The 21,268-nt window shown below is 41.7% G+C and overlaps 1 protein-coding gene across 2 annotated transcripts in view; it reads right to left on the bottom strand.

Moving 5' to 3' along the window:
- LOC117445340 (flavin-containing monooxygenase 5-like) overlaps positions 1–20,913 on the bottom strand; it is a 48,071-nt gene extending 27,158 nt beyond the window's left edge. For both annotated transcript variants that reach the window (XM_071202848.1, XM_071202850.1), the window contains exon 1: positions 20,824–20,913. The gene's annotated coding sequence lies outside the window, so the exon portion shown is untranslated. The remainder of the gene's footprint in view (positions 1–20,823) is intronic.
- Positions 20,914–21,268: the final 355 nt, after the last annotated feature.

The raw sequence follows: 21,268 nt of genomic DNA, 5'->3' as shown, positions 1-21,268 counted from the left end.
TAGAGGACATCCGCAGAATTGTAAGGGAAGTGATTCAGGATGAAGTTTCCTCGCTCAAGACAGACATTCAGCTTGCAATTGCACTAGTAAGAACTGCATTGGATGAATGTAAGACTCAACTTGCTGATCATGAGGAAGGTTTAAACACCCTGGCCGCCCGGATTGACTCTCTGGAAGCCCGTAGCACTCAGCTAGCTAAAGACAACGCTAAATTACAATTGAAAACAGATGACCTGGAGAATAGAGGGAGACGTTGCAATCTACGTATTGTTGGAATACCAGAAGGTGTTGAACAAGGCAACCCTACTACGTTCATCTCTAACATGCTTCACGAATTGTTTACCGGACTGGAGAAAGCACCGGTACTTGACCGTGCTCACCGTGTACCCGCTTCTCGACCTAAAGACGGAGAGCGCCCACGCTCCTTCCTCTGTCAAGTTCATCTTTTTCAAGTGAAAGAGGAAATACTGAAACTCTCACGTCCGAAAGGCAAGCTAGTGCATACAATGCATATCTTCAGAAATTGACATCTTTTTTGAGATGAATATTGATAAGAGCTGGTTGATGTCGCCAGGGAAAAGAAAGTTTGGGGCTCTCTGCTGGAACTGCTACCCCCGCGACCCGACCACAGATAAGCGGGAGAAGATGGAGATGGATATTGATAAAGACATGAAATGGAGTTCTGTCTGGGAAAGTCTTAAAGCATATATCCGTGGGAAAATAATCTCTTATAGCTCCTTCAAAAACAAACAAAGAAGGATGCGCTTGCTGGAGTTGACCAATATGATTTTAAATTTGGATCAGCAACATTCTGCTTCTCCATCTCCTGATTTATATAAAGAGAGATTATGTTTACAGACAGAATTTAATCTTCTTTCTACTAGGCGGACTGAACAGATGATTTTAAAATCAAAGGGATTGCTTTATGAGCAGGGCGAAAGAGCATACAAAATTCTTGCTCACCAATTGCGGCGCTCAGAGAGCTCACGACTAATAGCTCAAATCAGAAATGAATCTGGCCATCTGACCCATGATTCTGGTGAAATCAACAAAACATTTAAGAACTTCTATAGTAGACTTTACGAATCTGAATCAGGTAGGAACGAAAAACTGCTGGATACATTTTTGGAAGGCATTTCTTTTCCCACTTTAGGCGATGCAGCTCGATGATCAAATTACTCCATCTGAAATTGAAGAAGCTATAAAAACAATGCAAGCAGGCAAATCTCCTGGGCCAGATGGCTTCCCAGTTGAATTGTATAGAAGCTTTAGCAAAAATCTTACTCCTGTTTTAAAAGAAATGTATGATGAATCCTTAAGATCCAGTTCCATACTGCCAACCTTAAATGAAGCTACAATATCCTTACTCTTAAAACCAAATAAAGACCCATTAGAACCTTCGTCATACCGTCCAATCTCTTTATTGAATGTTGATTTTAAAATATTATCCAAATGCCTTGCTAGACGCCTGGAAAAACAGTTGCCAACAATAATATCGCAGGATCAAACCGGGTTTATTAAAGGGAGGCACGGTTTTTTTAATATACGCAGACTGTTTCAAATCTTATACACTCCCTCCTCACCTCAACCTGATATAGTCTTATCCCTTGATGCCGAAAAAGCCTTTGACCGGGCAGAATGGGATTATTTATGTTATACCCTTGCTACATTTGGATTAGTGAACACTATATATCATGGATAAAACTATTATATTCATCTCCGATGGCACAAGTACAAACCAACAAAGGGAAATCTAGTTATTTCCCACTTCACCGCGGTACAAGGCAGGGCTGCCCTCTATCTCCCCTCCTATTTGCAGTAGCGATTGAGCCCTTGGCAGTTAAACTCCGTTCTGAGGCACATTTTAAAGGAGTGTTTAGGGCTGGAGAGGAACATAAACTTTCCTTATATGCAGATGATCTCCTGCTCTACATTTCTGATCCCCTGGGATCGCTACCATATGTCTTCAGTATACTCAACAGCTTCGGAAAAATGTCAGGCTATAAATTAAACCTTCAGAAAAGTGAGTTGCTTCCTATAAATAAAATAGCTAAACTCTACCTTTTCAAAATTTCAGTCTGGGACAAACATCCGAGTATATTACTTATTTAGGGGTAAAAATTCCACAATTACATAATAAACTCTTTGACCTCAATTTTACTAACCTTTTAGAAACAGTTAAGAAGGATTTAAAGAGGTGGAATACACTACCCCTCTCCCTGGCTGGCCGAATCAATGCCGTTAAGATGAATGTTTTGCCGAAATTTCTTTATTTGTTTCAATGTGTGCAAGTATTGATAAGAAGAAAATTCTTTGTAGCCCTTGACAAATCTATCTCAACATTTATTTGGAACAATAAACCTTCAAGAATTCGTAAGGCTTTTTTGCAAAGGCCAAAACAATCGGGAGGAATGGCTTTACCTAACTTTGAGTATTACTACTGGGCAGCTAATATTCGTAGCATATTATTTTGGAAAATGCCGTTAGACAACCAACAACCATCCTGGTTGGCTGCTGAAGCCTCATTCTGTAAACAATCTTCACTACCTGCTCTCTTGACATGCCCCACAACTGTGGATCTCTCTGCATATAAAAATAACCCAACACTTGGACATTCCCTTAGGATCTGGGTACAGTTTTGGAAAAAATGTGGACTTGTATTAATGCCCCTTTCAGCACCGATTGATCAAAATCATTCTTTCCCCCCCCCCCATCACTGCAGGACCTTGCTTTTAAAATTTGGGAGACAAAAGGTATTAAATCTTTTGGAGATTTATATATTGATGGTACTTTTGCCTCATTCACCCAGCTGAAACAGAAATATAACCTTAATAACAACCAATTTTTTTAGATATTTGCAGGTTAGAAACTTTGCTCGAACTAATCTAGTTAATTTCCCTTATCCGCCGGATAAAACAATATTAGACCATATTTTGGATGTTAACCCACTCGAGAGGGGTGTGGTTGCTCAAATATATAAGATCATTTCTCAACTTGACTGCCCCTCCTTATCTATAATTCTATAACACATAGGTTTGAGCAAGCTCTCTGATTGGTCAATAGGCGTGTTTGATTCCACGATCAAACAACGATCAAATAGAACGTACCTAATCACAAAGTATCCAGTGGCCTACACACGCCACTAGCCTACCGAAACTACTTCCATGAGCCTACATCGTGTGGTTTCCATAGCGACGTTTAGCGACACACAGCCGTTACACTGTTATACATTGTCTCTCGTTGGAAATCGGTAGCTACAAAATGTCAGATTTTAAAGTTAACTTTGATTTGTTGGGGGGCCTCAGTATTGATGAATGGTTGGACATGGACACAGACAGAAAGATGTGGAGCAACACGCTTTTTGCCGGTCCGGGACACGCCATGAAACGGCCACTGGAGGAAAGCTCTTCCGATAACGTAGTCCTACCCGTGAACACCACAGCACCACCTGCAAAAAAGTCTGGCATGGAGTTCATGGAGAGCGGTTTCAAGAATTGCACTTTTAATGGCAGCATGAACATCCACCTTCATTCTGAACCCAAAATGTTTAAGCACCATGGACAGCCTGATTTGATTTGTTCCGCTATTCCCACACAGTGATTACTCAGATATTTAAATAGCCTAATTCAAGAATTGTTTTCAATAAATTGTTTTCAATAAATTGGTTAATAATATATTATTTATTATAATTATATCAATAACTGTAAGCGGGGTAGCAGGAGTGTTCGATTGATCGGCTATCGTTACCATGGGAACTACTTTCTAGGAACTACTTTCTGACGGAGATTAACTCAAGCAGAAAGCGTAGGTTTGGGAGCAAGAACGGCCTCTCGTGTATGATTGCTTAATTAAAGGCCTATGGGAAGAGGACTTACAATTAGATGAGGACACATGGGATTCAATTCTAAACAAAGTTCACTCCTCCTCTATCTGCACACGGCATGGACTCCTACAGTTTAAAATTCTTCATCGTCTACACTATACTAAAGCGAAATTAGCCAAGTTTTATCCTATTGTGAGCCCCATGTGTGATAGGTGCAAGAATCAAGTAGGGAATCTTGTTCACACTTTTTGGACTTGTCCCCAGCTTTGCAAGTACTGGGAAGATGTTTTTAAAACTCTCTCAGAAGTGTTTGAAATTCCTCTCAATCTGTCTCCACTGACAGCATTGTTTGGAGTTGTTGCTAGAGAAGCTCAACTTCCAAAATATAAATTAAATGCCATTGCTTTTGCATCATTGATAGCTCAACGACTAATTCTTCTTAAATGGAAGGATAAATCACCACCCACCCATACTCACTGGATTAGAGACCTGTTGCAGTTTTTGCGTCTGGAGAAAATCTGGTCCACTCTGAAGGGATCTACTGATAGATGTTATAAGGCCTAGGAGCCATTGATCACACACGTAGAGAAGTGCAGGCTGGACTTAACTCTTTAAAGAAGATTGTGTATAGATTTGAGTGTTGCTGAATCTGGGCTACTACCATTTCTAAAGCATTGTATGTTTTGCATATATTTTGTCTGTCGTTTGCTTTGTATGTTTTTTTTATTTATTTAATTTTTGTATTATTTGTGAGAACGTGTACACTTCTCATTTACTCTGTTTTTTGTTTTGTTTTTTGTTTCATGCTGGGGTAGGGGTGGGGGTTATATTTGATCTGCTTTTTGGCAGTCTGGTTTAAATGTACACTGTTGCATCTACAGTATGTATTTGACTGCTCAATGACATTCTGTATGATATTTCTTTGTAAAAAAAAAAACGTTCAAAAATAAAGTGTTAAAAAAAAAATGACACCATGGAGGAATGTAACGGGAGTTGACAGGTGACTCTGTCCGCCTCACGAGTGCCTATTTTCGGACACATTTTTTCACTTTTCCCCGGTTTTATACATTGCCCGGTCTCGGGTGTCCCCCCACGGCCTGTGTCCAGCCCCCCACCCCACTCATCCATATATTAACGGATTTTGACCATTTATGTTGCATCTTCTCCTCTCCTCTCACTGATCGAATGGCAAACGCGACCCACTGTCGGAGGGCCCAGCTGGAACCTCCCCACCTCCGCCGCGGTGCACCCGGCAAACACGGTTGTTTCTCGAACCTTCCACTGTTGTCTCGCAGGTGTAACTAAAATACAATACGATATTACTTTATTGTCAGATCAAGTCTGAAATTTGACTTGCGTCACAGCAGCTCCATGTCCAACATCAACAGACAAATATGCATACACAAATACATGATACACAAACATTTAACATAACAGCACAATCAGTGAGAGAAAAACATGCTCAAAGAGCCTTCAGCGTGCATTTGGTCTGGGATTTAGCTCTGTATTTACTGTGAGGACTGACTGATGCACAAAGGAGTGCTTCAGTCTGACTTTATTGAATCGTGGGACCCTGTATCTCCGATTAGATGGTAGCAGTTCATATTCACTGTTCAGAAAATGGTTTGGGTCGGAAATGATGTTGTTGGACAGCCTCACAAGATGTCGTATTTATATATATATAAATAAATATATATCTATATAGATAATAAGTGTCAGTACGATTTTATTTTGTATTTGCGTGCATTTCCTGTTTGAAAAGTGGCACTGTACTGATAGTAACAACAATACAAGATGTCCGTATATAATATATCTATATATATACATATGTATATAATAAGTGTCACGATCCGTCAAGATCCGATTTTATTTTGTATTTGCGTGCATTTCCTGTTTGGAAAGTGGCACTGTACTGATCGTGGTGATTTTATTTTGGAATTCTTAGCGTGCACTTCCTGTCCTGAGAGTGGAGGTCTGCACCGGAACTGTCCTGAGAGTGGAGGTCTGCAGGCAGACCCCTCTCGAAAAAGGTGAGTGTCCACACAAGGTCAACCAGCTGGTCGAACCTCCTCGCCGGCACTGGAAAAAATTGTTAACAGTCAGATGTTAACAGAAATATGTCGACAGCCGTTAACAGCTAGCCGTTAGCCGCTGATTGATTAATCGATAGCAATCGGTTTGCTGGTCGACCCAGCAGGTCGTGCATCGTCCCCCTGTTGGATGGAAGGCTGATGCGGGAATGGCGAGCAACATCCCCAGCTCTTCTGCGGGGTGCGCACCGAGCCTCAGTCCGCGTGCCGGTGTCAGCCACGGACGATTCCAAAAAAATCCCCGGCATTTCGAGAAAAAAAACTTGCGTTCTTTTTGCCGTGTTCGGGTCCGTCCCGGAAACTTCTCGAGACTTTGTCGGAGTCACCAATGTAGTGCCGAGAGATAGGGAGTCGGAGACAGTGCAATGGAGGTGCAAAAGGGTACTTTATTTAACAGCAACTAAGGTCATGTTGTCCGGTTACAGTACGGGAAGAAAAGAGTGAAGTCAGGAGGGCACACAACATATAAACACATAACATATCCGTGTGGGAACAATACCCCCAACTGTAGTTCCATGTATGAATTATGTCCCAGTGTATTATAGGTGGTCACCACAATACTTTCAAGTCCAGATTCAATGTTGTTTGCATAAGTCTATATTTTTCGTTTCGTTTATATAATAAGTTAATTTCAGGATAACTTTGTGTAAGGGAAACTTCTGTGTAGCAGCAATGCAGTGGGAGTCACCGACTCAGGAAAGAGACACGGTAAAGCAGGAGCTTCAATGTCAAACACTGATAATTTATTTGGAGTTTCGGCCGGAGAATTCACATCACAAGTCACAGCAGCCACGATCTGACTGCATGGCTGAGTTGCCACGTCAATTCTGAAGAACTCTACCCCAGACCCATGTATTTAGCTAGTTCCGAGAGCATCATCAACATGCTGCATAACAAGATAAAATCATAACACCTCTATCAGCTGACGCCAACAGGCTGGAACAGTGAGACAGAACACTGAGAGCACAGCAGCCAAGGTTACGAGGTGCGTGCGCTCAGTCAGGACAGTTTGAACTGATAAACTGGGTCAACGTTATGGGCCTTGGAAAATATTCCCCAACACTTTGGGAATTTTGTTTATTTGTTATGAGTTTTAAATAGATTTTGAAAGTAGAGAGAGAGAGAGAGAGAGAGAGAGTATACATTGTTTATGTAATTTGTGTGTCCTGTGTGTCCATAGTCTGTGTGTGTGTGTGTGTTGAGCGCAGCGCCGTCTGTTTTTTGCAGTACAGTAACTAAAGTAGGATTAAGCATACCGGTAGTTTCTGTGGACCTGTCTGCGCACGTGCGCACTTGTGTGGCATTGTTTGGACCTAATTAAAATAGCGTCCCCCCAGTAAAAAAAATCCCCACTACACCACTGGTTTTCACTATGTACAAAGTAAAAAAGAACGGACACTATAATTTACAGTTTTTTACTATATGTTCAATCTGAATTTTCTTTAAAATAAAAAACATCTATATTGATTCTGACTTTTCTACATCCAACTCAAAGGTTTATTATTACTTTGAGACAAAAGATTATTAATTGAACCCTTTTAGAAGGGAAGATATGGTCATTTGTTCTGAGAATGTCATTTTCGAGCCTGAGACCTGAAAAACAGGCTCAGGGTTTAACAGGTCATATTTCCAAACGTGCAGCATTCAGTCCCACCCATTTTAATCCATGAGAAAGTTAAGCAGATACCAATAGTGACCCTATTTTCTTGCTCTACCCCAGGACCAGTGGTGTAGTGGGGATTTTTGTTACTGGGGGGACACTATTTTAATTAGGTCATCCCAAACAATGCCACACAAGTGCGCACGTGCACAGTGCACTCCCAAAACGGGCAGACAGGTCCACAGAAACTACCGGTATGCTTAGTCCTACTTTAGTTACTGTACTGCAAAAAGCAGACGGCGGTGCGCTCAACACACACAGACTCAAAACCATGGACACACTGGCACATAAACAATGTATAGGCCTATGTTGCATAAATTCTCTCTCTCTATGTGAAGACGGGAGAGCTTGTTGGTATTACATTACATTACATTACATTGCATTTAGCTGACGCTTTTATCCAAAGCGACTTACAATAAGTACATTCGACCAGGAAGACACAACCTTGAGGAAAACAGAATCATATAAGTACATCAGGTTTCATAGAGGCAATCAGTTCAAGTGCTACTCAACTGGCTTTAGATAAGCCAGTCCTTTATTAGTATATAAGTGCTCTGTTAGCAGTTCTTTGTTAGTCATTCTATCGCTCTAAGTGGAGTCGAAAGAGATGAGTTTTCAGTCTGCGCCGGAAGGTGTGTAAGCTTTCTGCCGTCCTGATGTCAATGGGGAGCTCATTCCACCATTTAGGAGCCAGGATAGCAAACCCACGTGTTTTTGCTGATGGGAACTTGGGTCCTCCTCGCAGTGAGGGTGCAGCAAGTCGTTTGGCTGATGCAGAGCGAAGTGCACGCGCTGGGGTGTACGGTTTAACCATGTCCTGGATGTAGGAAGGGCCAGATCCATTCGCAGCATGGTACGCAAGTACCAGTGTCTTGAAGTGAATTCTAGCAGTTACTGGAAGCCAGTGGAGGGAGCGGAGGAGCGGAGTGGTGTGGGAAAATGTAGGAAGGTTGAAGACCAGACGAGCCGCTGCATTCTGGATGAGCTGCAGAGGTCGGATGGCACATGCAGGTAGACCAGCCAGGAGGGAGTTGCAGTAGTCTAGGCGTGAGATGACGAGAGCCTGGACCAGAACCTGCGTCGCTTTCTGGGTCAGCTGGGGACGTATCTTCCTGATGTTGAAAAGCGTGTATCTGCAGCAGCGGGTTGTAGCAGCGATATTTGCAGTGAAGGACAGGTTGTTATCCAGGATCACACCTAGATTCCTTGCAGTCTGGGTCGGGGAGACAGCAGAGGTGCCGATGTTGATGGTCAGGTCAAGAGTGGGACAATCTTTTCCCGGAAGGAAAAGCACTTCAGTTTTGTCAAGGTTGAGCTTGAGATGATGAGCGGACATCCACTGAGAGATGTCAGCTAAACAAGAAGAGATGCGTGCGACCACCTGGGTCTCTGAGCGGGGAAAGGACAGAATTAGTTGGGTGTCGTCAGCGTAGCAGTCGTATGAAAAACCATGCGGGCTAATGACAGATCCGAGCGAGTTTGTGTACAGGGAGAAGAGGAGGGGACCAAGAACAGAGCCCTGAGGGACCCCTGTAGTTAATTGACAAGGGTCAGACTCGGACCCTCTCCAAGTTACCCTGTAGGTGCGGTCTTTGAGGTATGAGGTGAGGAGGGAAAGTGCAGAGCCTGAAACTCCAAGTTCTTGGAGAGTGCGAAGGAGGATCTGATGGTTCACCGTGTCGAATGCAGCAGACAGGTCCAACAGGATGATGACAGAGGAGAGGGAGGCTGCTTTAGCAGTGTGCAGTTCCTCAGTGACAGCAAGGAGGGCAGTTTATGTGGAGTGACCTGCCTTGAAACCAGACTGGTGCGGATCCAGAAGGTTGTTCTGATGGAGATAACAGGAGAGTTGTTTAAAGACAGCGCGTTCAAGTGTTTTAGACAGGAACGGGAGGAGAGAGACGGGCCTGCAGTTTATAACATCAGACGGGTTGAGAGTGGGTTTCTTCAGGAGAGGGTTTACTCTTGCCTCCTTGAGACTGTTTGGAAAGTGACCAGAAGTTATAGAAGTGTTGATGAAATGGGTGAGAAACGGTAGAATATCAGGAGCGATAGTCTGAAGGAGGTTTGAAGGGATAGGGTCCAGAGAACAGGTGGTAGGGCGGGCAGAGGTAACGAGGGTAAGAACCTCACTTGGCGAGAGAGGGGAAAAAGTAGTTAGTGTGCCCGTTGACCGTCGGTCAGGTGATCCAGCGGTGAGTAGAGGTGAGTCAGAAAAAGACGAGCGAATACCGTCAACCTTTTTTTCAAAGTAGTTAACAAAGTCGCTTGACAGAAGGGAGGAGGGGGGAGGGGCTTTGGGAGGGTCCAGAACAGTCTCATAATACACACATGCACACAGAAGGATTCACACTTGTCTGTCATGATCCGCAAAAGGATTCAAACTAGGGCTGGGCGATTTTTTCGGTTATCACGATTAATTTGCATTTTTACTTTCCTACGGTTTGTAAAATGGCTGAACCGAAAAATCGCGATTTTAAAACATTTCTAGACTCCGCAGATTTGTTTTGCTTTAAGGGACGTAGTAGCTTACTCTCTCACTTTCCATAACGCGCACAAAACTCAGCCACATTGCCTGTGACTACCCGATCTGCAGCTCTGCCCGATCTGCTGTTGTTATGCTGTGTTCGTTGTTCGTTGTTGAGCATAACAGAGGACTCAGACATTGTACATTACATATATAACTAAACACGCCTTTTCTTCTCCTTATCTCTTTCATGACTTTTCATTTAATATGGTTTTGAACGCTGTAATCAATACTCAATACAGGAAAAACTTCACGGCTGGTTTCATTTCTGGTAGTTCCGGATGTTGTCTCATGCTACCCACGTCTGTAAACAAACGTATTCAAATAAACTGTACCTTCATTTAATATTCAGCAATAATAATATCTCAATGTCTATACAGTAGTTGTAGTGTTGAAATCAGTAGGTTTCGGTGTGCAACACTCAGTGTCATATCGCTACTAAATTCACCTCAGGGTTTCCCACACAGACTATACTTGGGCGGGCCGCCCAGGTATATTAACGGCCGCCCAAGTATATTTCGCGACCCATTTAGGTATTTTTTTTTTTTATTTAAAAAAAACAAAATGTAAATGTTTTTATTCGTACGTGACCACGACGCCATCTGCGATTGATTAACTTGTGGACAATGATCCATCGCTACCTTGCACTGATCTCGCCTCCTTCTGGCCTGTTAAGTGGCCTGCCTCACACAGGGTGTCCACATGATGTGGCCTGCCGACATGGCCACTGTCATACAGATCATAAATCAAAGCCCTTGATTGGTCTCTGTGTCATTCCAGCTCGGGATAAGCTCAGCTCAGATGAGGTAAAGGACTCTCTGAGTGTTTAGAAAGTTAACTTAGTCTAAGTTCTCAGTGGGTCTCAAACGGTGTGGTCACCATTTATGTAAACACATATTTCCATTTGAGAGGGTAGTGATTGGTCTAATGCAGGGATCACCAACTACATTTGTCCAAGGGCCAAAATGTATCCAATAGACACTTTCAAGGGCCAGCGATTTGTATATATAGCCCAGAATTGTGAAGTTGTTGACCGGGGGAGGGCTGCTTGTGGAGCACGCTCAGGTACTGCGGAGCGCATAACAGGGCTCGAACTTAAAGGAATGGTATGCTCATGACACTCATTTTTAAATAATTATCATCCGATAAAACAGACCAGTCTCTGCCAGTCTCTCTCTTTTTTTTTTTAATCTGATGACATTATCAGTGATTTTAAACTGATTATATACCGAAATAACATCAACACTGTGGGCGCCGCCATTTTCCGGACGTGACGTAAACCATGCGTTTGGTTTTCGAAGACACGTTGATCTCCATGTTATTTACTGTAGTTTCTCTCTTCAAATATGCCTCACTGTATCGCGAAATATTGCCACAATTCTGATAGGAACAATCCACGGAATGCTCGGTTCCATCTATTGCCAAAAGGTAAGCGTAAGAAGTACATTCGGAGGCAGTGGCTAGCGAAATGTGGCCGGCCCGAACCGAAAGATTCACAGGCTCATGTATGCAGCGAACATTTCAAATTTCCGGACGACTACTCTGAGAGTATGATAAAACATAACATGGGATTTATGGAACAACCATTACTTAATGGAGATGCAGTACCATCGGTCTTTCTGGTGTCATCACCGACCAGGACACCAGTTCGGCCAGTTGAGAAATCGCCCTCTGCAAGTGTGAAGCGACGGAGGAGCAGAAGTAGTGCTCGGAGTAAGAATAAGGTATGTTATAGCGCATTTCCATTGCAGCGGCTAGTCCCGTTTTAACGTCCTTTAGCGTCCAGGCCAGGACAGTTTTTGGTGGCCTTTCCATATAGCGTAGTACCGGCTAGTGTGTATTTTACCCCAGTTTTTTCCGGCCCCATAAAATCGTGATTCTATGGCCAGGGACAACGAAGCTGAGTATGCTAAACTAGAGAGGGAATCGCTAGCAAGGGTGGTACTATATGCATACATATAGTATCTTATATCATCTTCCTATTATACACACATGCATTTCCAAACATTTGGACTACCTATGTTGCAAATGTATTATCTTTTCAATTTACACACGGCATCTATTGCACGTCTGTCCGTCCTGGGAGAGGGATCCCTCCTCTGTTGCTCTCCCTGAGGTTTCTCCCATGTTCCCTTTAAACTGTGGGTTTTCTTCTGAAGTTTTTTCTTGTACGATGTGAGGGTCTTAGGACAGAGGGTCTGAGAACAGAGGGTCTGAGGACAGAGGGTCTTAGGACAGAGGGTGTCGTATTGTCATACTGATATGTATGGCTGAATTCCCCCATCCAATCTCTTCACATTGGTCAAAACTTGTTCCTCTGCTGACGAGTCCGAACTGAAATACTCCACCATGTTTCCGTGTGTTGACAAAGTGAACGCATGGATGACGTCACGACCATCACGTGACTACTGAAAATGGCAAACATGGCGGCGGCCAGACGGAATATACAGGTCTTGATAAAAAAGAGCTATAAAATCATTATTTACCGGGGAATATCGCTGATTTCTTCAGGGTATGGTTTAAACATAACGTTTCACTAAATACTGAAGTTTTGATTAATTATCTAATGAGTGGACCATTCCTTTAAGGACGTCCCGTCGTCCCGGGGCCGAAAAAAATAGTGTCGGGGAGGATAAAAAATAATTTTGGGACGAATTTGGGACGAGAGTTAAAATAAAAATATCCTGCTAACTCTACTACAAACGGCGATGAAAATGAAACCGACTGCACGTTTTGTGTAGCACACAGTTATTAAATCTCCTTGTCAACATAAACACACACGCATAAAACATTTAGCAACCCGCGAAATACACGCACATGTAGCCACTGCTGTGCCGCTGGCTGTCAGCCAGCCGCCCAGCTGTCTGTGCCCGCGAATTCCTGGTCCGCAAATTCGCGCTCTCTATGGTCTAGCCAGATTAATATAATATGGCTCTGGGTCTAGCTATGTACTGACTGAGTGTGTGTATTTCGCGGGTTGAGTGATGTACAATGACAATGGCATCCCGTGGAGGAATTCTGAAATGTTGTACCGTTACATCACAAAAACGCACTGCAGAACCAGACCCTGGAGCACCGGCCTCTTTATTTACTTACTCCTCTTCATCCCCTATGAGTAATAAGGCTGAGATGAGAACCCTCCATCGTATTTAGTCCTTAGCAAAATGCTGCGCCTATCCCCATGTAGGGATGGGTACCGAGCCCCGGTGTTAAACGGGCCGGAATTATTAAAGACAGTGGTAACGTTAAGCTCTGACGTTATCAGACTTTTTATCGGTACAGGAGACATTTAAAAAATATATGTCATATGTATTATTGCTACATACACATTATATCGCAGTTTTAGTTTCACCAACTCCGTTTCTAATATGCAATAAGACTAAAACATGCGTCTATGATGTATTTTCGAGCTTTCCAATCCAGATGAGATCTCTCTGTCCCGTCTATGTGCGAGGGGGCGGGGCAGTTTGTAAAGGTCTCCTGACTGTGTTACAGACTGTCATCCTGGTTAGTGGTTACTCTGGGTTCTGTCTTCAGGACACAGTGTTGGATTTTTTTTGATAATTGGATGGGACTTGATTGGATTCAATATTAGAGTAATTTTCTCGTTTGTGTGTTTGTTTAAATATATTTGGCCTTTGTTTATGTGATTGAATGATTTACTAAAATAAAAAGGTTGATGAATTATCATCTAATGATTTGTATGATGTTTTATTTATGTTAAAGGTCACTTTGAATGATTTTAACTAATGACAATGTAGGAAAAAAAGAAAAAAAAAAAAATCGGGACGGTCCACATTAATTTCTGGACGGCTTGGATTGTATTTCGGGACGGTTCCGGGAGGATGGGGGAAAAAGTTAGTTGAGAGCCCTGGCGCATAAAGCTTAGCAGACTCTTCACACTAACGAAGGATCACTTCTTCTTAAGGGCAGGGAAGGCTACGCAGTACTCAGTCTACTGTCCCACAGCTGCTGCCTCTCTGTTGGACTCCGGTACTGCACATTACTCAGAAGACGTATTAAAAAAAATGAGTAGGGGGCGAACGCACTGACCACTCCGCCAACGCCACAGTCACCCCCGCCGTGCGGGCCGGATGAGAATGTCTGCCGGGCCGGATGTGGCCCGCGGGCCGCCAGTTGATGGTCACTGGTCTAATGGATAGTGAGGTGGGCTGAAGATCGGAAGGCTGTGAGTTCAAATCCCGCCAGGAACACCACCACTAGTGTGCCCTTGAGTAAGGCACTTAGCCCTTAGTTACTCCAGGGAGAATGTCCCTGTAATCGGTCATTATAAGTCGTTTTGGATAAAAGCGTCAGCTAAATGAAATGTAATGTGATTAGTAAAATATGCATGAATAAATAAATAAGTTAACTGGATGAAAAAAGGTAAGATACACTTTTAAAACTTGTTGAGAGAAAACTAGTCTTTGCTGCTGCCTCAAAGAGGAGCAGGGGGGAGAGGAGGGAGACAGGAGAGGCTGATTCAGGAGCTCAACTATAAATGAACCAAAAATAAATTAATAAACAAGTTTCAGTGTTTTTTTCATATTGGAAATGGTATGTTATTAGTTATGGCCATGATTTTATGATTATTGAAATGTATACAGTTCTGTTTAATATAGGTGTTTCCATAGATCTCGTCTCTTTATTTTCTTCTCAAAATGCACCAGATTGATGCATTTAACTCCAAAATAAAAAATAAAATCTTACCGGGGGGGCATGCCCCTGGACCCCCTAGAGGATTTGAGGTCGACCCCCACTAAAAATCACATGGATAGGTTCCTAAATACATTTATTTTTTTAAATAGTAACCCATTTCCATATGTTCATGTGTGGGTGGTAGATTTAAACTATAGGGCTATCATTATGGGCCCTGCCTGTACCTGTTCGCTCTGCCATCGCGTGAAGGGTCTGCTAACAAGCGACCAACGGAAAGGTTAATGTTGTTGCACGTCACCTCACCCCCCCCCCCCCCCCCCGCTACCACTACCCCCCCCAAGTATATTTCAGATATGTGGGAAACAGATCTGTGGGAAGCACTGGCAGTTAATGGACCAGCACCAGAGGTGTTCCCATACACACAGGCGTTGGAGCTGTTCTTCATGAAATCCCAGAAGGATGAAGTGCTCTGACAAACAGTGCCATCTTTGCGCAAAATGATTATACAGGAATGAAAAGTCAATAAATAAACATGTTGTTAAAACTTTTTTATTTATTTTTTCGGGCACCCCCGCCCGCTGCCACCACCCGCCCAAGTATATTTCAGATCTGTGGGAAACACTGCACCTCTATAGTAAATGGTATATTAGCCACATGCTAAATGCTAACCGGAGATGAAGGATTTTCAGAATAAAAGCTTAATGAGAACTTCTGGTTTTTCAGTATAAAACAGCATTTAAACTGACGGTATGTTTAAGGTACTTTATGCCATCAAAAACATTGATTTTAATTTATAACACTGTGCGCATGTGCAGAGCTGCAGATCGGGTAGTCACATAGCCTACTACAATCACATTCACCGCTTCATCGACAGACGTACCATAAAAATGTCCACGAACACAGATGAAGAACTCATTCCTAAAAAAGGTGCTACTTCAGTTGTATGGAAGTGGTTCGGGTACAAGCGGTCATACATAGAACAAACAACTGTTTTGTGTAAGGTCTGTAGAAAGACAACTTCCTAGAAAGTTAAAGGGATGTTATTTTGTTTGAGGGTATTTTTTTATTATTCATTTCATTATCATTATTTATTATTTGTTGTATTTCATTTTACAAGTTTTTTCAGGGATGGCCTACAAGAGATTTTTTTTCCAGTTTGATTTAAAAAAAATCTTTGCACATTAATGACAGCCAAGTGCCGTGGTGCTGTTTTTATTTTATTTTTTTTATTCTTGAACAACTGATTTGTTCACATAGGCCTAGACTACTTGGTAATCTCATTTATTTTTATTGTGTTAATAAAGAAAATATGTATTGAAATGTTGCCATGGTCTGGTTTGTTTATAAAAAAACAGAAAAAAAATCGAGGTTTAAATCGAAAATTGTCCATTAGTTAGACATTTTTTTTTTTTTTTTTTATTCCAAATCGCCCAGCCCCAATTCAAACTTGTATTTCCGGATCCACACTTGTGTTTTTCAATGCACACACAAATGTGTTCCGTTTCATATACATGTAAATAAAATCCAAATACAGAAAAAAGTTTTACATATGTATTTTTAATCCACACATATTTGTTTTCCGTTTAAAACCTCTGCACCTGCAAACACAAACAGCTTTCTGTGCACGGATCGCTGTGCATTCGTGTGTGGGTTTTTTGAGACTCCCCTGACGGTCAGCTGATTCGTACTTGTAATTTTTTCTATCTATAGCCAATCAGATGTCTCAATTCTAAGCCAATTACATGAGCGCGCCCCCACGAGGGTATGATTTCTTGCGTTCAACGGGGGGAGCCCCGCCGGTCATTATCGGCCGATATTCACTCTTAATAGTTTGATCGGTGCTCTCTATAAAGGCCGATCAGGAGAGCTGGATCTGATCTATATGGACATAAACGCGAGTGAAGTATAACCGGACACGAGAGAGATCAGCTGCTGAGTCTGACGGAGACACGCAGCTCTGTATGATCACCTGAAGCTCCGCCCTCTGTTTAGCGAGCTGACCGGACTGCGCAAAATGCGTATATATGAAGTGTCATGAACGCAAGAAATCATACCCTCGTGATTGGCTTAGAATGAAGGAGACATCTGATTGGCTATAGAAAAAATTACAAGTATGAATCGGCTGACCGTCAGGGGAGTCTCAAAAAACCCACACACGAATGCACAGCGATCCGTGCACAGAAAGCTGTTTGTGTTTGCAGGTGCAGAGGTTTTAAATGGAAAACAAATATGTGAGGATCAAAAATACATATGTAAAACTTTTTTCTGTATTTGGATTTTATTTATATATGAAACGGAACACATTTGTGTGTGCATTGAAAAATACAAGTTTGAATCCTTTTGCGGATCATGAAATACAAGTGAATCCTTCTGTGTGCATGTGTGTATTATGAGACTGTTCTGAGCCCATATGTTGGTCCCTCTCTACATTCACAGAGGGCCAGCTATAGTAACTCAATGAGAGAGTAATGTCAAATGACAGTACAATTGACCAATCATATATTCCCTCTAATGGCCGGCTTTATTTTCGCGGACTTTATGACAAGTTCCGCCCGCTGTGAGGTCTATGCAAGTGGTGCAGTGACGCGTCCTAAAACCCGGAAGTAAGCTGCGCTCGGATTCCCTCGACAGAAAGCAGTGGGATTTCTACATAGGATTTTGGAAAATAGCTTGAAATAAAGTCTGTGGAAAATGAACCTGTTAGATAAATGCACGTTTTGTTCAGCCGGATAATATCCACATGTCTACCCTACTTTTATTATTTTCGAATCAGAGGGGAGAGTCAGAGGGCCTAGGTATAAAAGTCACTGCTCGCCACTGTAACAAACAAACACAATTCCCAAAGTTGTCCTGAAATTAACTTATTAAATAAACGAAAAATATAGCCTACTTATGCAAACAATATTGAATCTGGACTTGAAATTATTCTGATGAGGCCTAGCCTACATTGCAAGTAAGCAGACAGCGCTGCCTGCCTGCCTGCCTGCCTGCCTGCCTGCCCGCCCGCCCTCTTCTGATGATATACTAGTAGCAGCTTCACTTGTAGCTTCGTTGCTGATAGCCTCTTTCTTTTTGTGAATGATATTCTTTTTAGAAAATAAGTCAAGTATAGAATGTTTGCCTGCCATTGTAGAGCTTTCTCTTTAGCGTTCTTGAGGGAAAGAGCTACCGCCAAATCACTGACACACCCCCAGCTCGCCGCGGGGTCACAAGTTCTTATTACATCCATGGGTCACAAGCGTGATGACGAATCATCATTTTTTAAGGAAATCGTTTTTATTTTTTATTATAATTACTGGGAAATGTATTGTGTTTTTGTCATTATTACAACAAATACACACTTGCAACTGAACACTGGCAATGATTTTATATTTGTTAGACAATTAAAAAAAAGCGTCATAAGTGGGTGTACGGCGTACCCCCGTGTCCAACGCCCACTCCACCACTGCCCAGTATATGGGCATAGATATGTCTCATAATTATTTGTGTGAACATAAAAATAATTTGTTTGTAAATATGTGATTTGTAAATGTAAAACACCATCCACAAATGCATTTAAAAGATTTGCAAACTCACAAATACATTTCCAAATGTAAAACGGATCTGCAAATACGCTAAATATTTTCACAAATAAAAAAAGATCTGTGAATAATATCTCTTTAACATTTACAACTTTCGATCAGGCATTTGTGAATCCATTTTGTATTTGACGACCAAAAATGCGCTCGTGGATCTCACATTTCTGCTTGTGGATCGTCTTTTTACACACACGGAATTTTGAGACATATTTTCCGCCGGTCTCTTCTAAACTCTACTCGGCTGAAGTCGAATAGTCCATTTAGCTTAGGAACCTTCCTAAAGGAGTGAAATGACCCGGAAGTCCCTCAGTGGCAGCCATGATAAGTGCCGTTCGAATTCTCTAGAATGATGAGAATGATAGGAAAGGAGGTTTCAAACTTCCTTTATAACCTCCTTTAGCTTAGGAACCACTGTACCTCCCTAACCGACAGGAGAAGCGAAAATGCTGCCCCACAATGCCTTGCAGCCGCTGCATTTGCCATCACTCAACAGTTGGCCGTTCACGGAAACAACCGATTATGACCGAGAAATGATATCATGAAAGTTACGGTGCTTATTAAGCATTTTAAAACATAGGTGGTAAGTTGCCAAAGTGCTTTGTTTTGAACGTTCATCAGTATTATAATCAAAAAGATAAATATGAACGTTAGTTTTCACTGAAATTATCAAATAAAGTCAACATTTCAGTCTTTACTGAGCTGTGTGGGGTTTGTTCAACTTTTAAAAGATGTTTGAATGGTGATATACACAGTGATAGATGTTAAGGACTAACGTTAATAATAAATACATCTGTATTGATTTTAAGATCTTTAGTTCATACAATCATACGTATTGGGATCATTTGTGGACCGGAGGGAGAGGGTGACGAGCATAAGTTTCACTTTCCTTTTTTATTTCAATTCCAACTTTGGTCATGAAGAATATGTTTCTCTGTTGTCCACGTTCATAAAGCAAAGCAGCAGCATCAGAGCACGGTGCAGAGTCTCTAGATGAGTTTATAGTAGTCCCTCGTTCTTATTAAACATCCATGTTGTAGTCCGCTGAATAGAAAACTGTGGTTTCCATAGTTTCCCCACAGCAGCAGACGCACACAATGACGTCCGCTGGCGCATCATAAACACGTCGGATAGTGAAAGTGCATTCGGATTCTCTAAAGTACCGCAGCCTCTTCTCCTAAGTCCTTTTGAATTCTCCTGTCCACTATCCCTTAACCCCGTGACGTTTCACTCAGAGGTCAAGGAATAGACGATAGGGTTAGAACTTAGGAGCTGATCTTTGGACTATTCGACTGCAGCCCTCGTGTTATTTTCGGAAACCACGTGATGGCCCGCCGATGACAACATTTCCGCATGATTTCAAAGTAAGAGCATGATGGTTTGTTTAATGCTCTGTTTTTGTATTATAATGAACAGCGGAACGTTAGATGTATTCTTTATCGCCGCCGCCGCCGCCATCATCATCATCATCATCATCATCATCATCATCATCATCATCATCATCATCATCATCATCCTGTTATAGTGATACAGTTAGTTTGTGTTAGTTTATTGGATCAATATAGCATATATCGAGCACTTTCGTTGATGTTGAAATACCCGGGGGAGCAGCTGGCAGCGAAGCAGCCCAGATAAAACTATTTCTTCATTGTGTATTCAGTCAAGCGGGAAATGTCGTCATAGAGTTCAGAAGAGACCGGCGGAAAATATGTCTCAAAATTCCGTGTGTGTAAAAAGACGATCCACAAGCAGAAATGTGAGATCCACGAGCAGAAATTTGAGATCCGCAAGCGCATTTTTGGTCGACAAATACAAAATGGATTAAAATATTTTGCCTATTTGCAGATCCGTTTTACACTTGCACATTTATTTGTGAGTTTGCAAATCTTTTAAATGCATTTGTGGATGGTGTTTTACATTTACATATCACATATTTACACACAAATAATTATGAGACATATCTATGTCCATACCAGGACATCTGGAGGTGTGCTGCAACGTCAAACTTGACTTTGTTTCAGCAAGTTCCAGTGAACAAGCCACAATATAAAAAAGAAGGCAGATCAGATACTGCATCAGTTTTGCACTAGGTCTCACTCCATCGTGCATTAGATTAATGTTTGGAAAATATCTTTTTATTTTCACAAGTCATTATTACTGATCTGTTATGCATTGACTTAATCAAACCCAGGTTGTGTCATTACACTTGTCATCCCAGTTGCTAGAAATAGAAATAACTGCAGATCTCACACTTATTTGAAAGCACTAAACATTTTTTAAATGAAATGAGTTGTGCATTTTGTGCTATGAAAATTAGATTTGTGTGAGTGCCAAAAAAACAAGTCAGATTGCAGTTTGATAATTTCCTCATGAATAAGCCACATCACAAATCTCACTGAAATATAAGCATCTTTTTTAACACATGCAACACCAAATACTATGATCCTGTAGTAAAATATAGCAGAACTAGAGTGTGGCAGGTCTCTTACCTCAATCCGTACGCGTTGATTTCTTCTTTGGTATCTTCTGAGCACGTTCTTTTATAGTGAGGCGGTCTTTAGTCCAGCCCACATAAATTGTTACGTAAATCCAGTTTGACAAATTCATTTTGTGTAAGGCAAGGCAAGGCAAGGCAAGTTTATTTATATAGCACCTTTCAGCACCAGGCAATTCAAGGTGCTTTACAAAAATGAAAGACATTCAGATAAAGGCATTTAAAAACAGTAAAAGATAATAAAAGAAACATTAAAAGAAAAACAAAAAATGAAAGACATTAAGAAAAAATACATGGATAAAAGTTACAGTGCAGTCTAAGATATGAATAGTTCAATTAAAAGCAGCGACAAAAAGAAAAGTCTTCAGCCTGTGTACTGAGTAGTTTATTGAATTTGGAAGAGTGCTGATGTAACTGAGTAACAACAATTGTCTGCCTGT

This window comes from Pseudochaenichthys georgianus, chromosome 4 (assembly GCF_902827115.2).
Source record: "Pseudochaenichthys georgianus chromosome 4, fPseGeo1.2, whole genome shotgun sequence".
NCBI lineage: Eukaryota > Metazoa > Chordata > Actinopteri > Perciformes > Channichthyidae > Pseudochaenichthys > Pseudochaenichthys georgianus.
The sequence above is the reverse complement of the archived record's forward strand: the minus strand, read 5'-3'. Positions and strand labels throughout refer to the sequence as shown.